Source organism: Heterodontus francisci, chromosome 27 (genome assembly GCF_036365525.1).
Source record: "Heterodontus francisci isolate sHetFra1 chromosome 27, sHetFra1.hap1, whole genome shotgun sequence".
In the NCBI taxonomy this organism is placed as follows: Eukaryota; Metazoa; Chordata; class Chondrichthyes; order Heterodontiformes; family Heterodontidae; genus Heterodontus; species Heterodontus francisci.
This window is the reverse complement of record NC_090397.1, coordinates 19,193,245-19,193,452: the sequence shown is the minus strand read 5'-3', so window position 1 is coordinate 19,193,452 and position 208 is coordinate 19,193,245.

The window sequence follows — 208 nt, the reverse complement described above, 5'->3', positions numbered from 1 at the left end:
AGTGCTCCATACAGTTTTCTGTACAGTGTTCTGTATTGTGTTCTGTATAGTGCTCCATACAGTTATCAGTACAGTGTTCTGTATTGTGTTCTGTTTAGTGCTCCATACAGTTTTCAGTACAGTGTTCTGTATTGTGTACTGTATAGTGCTCCATACAGTTATCAGTACAGTGTTCTGTATTGTGTTCTGTATAGTGCTCCATACAGTT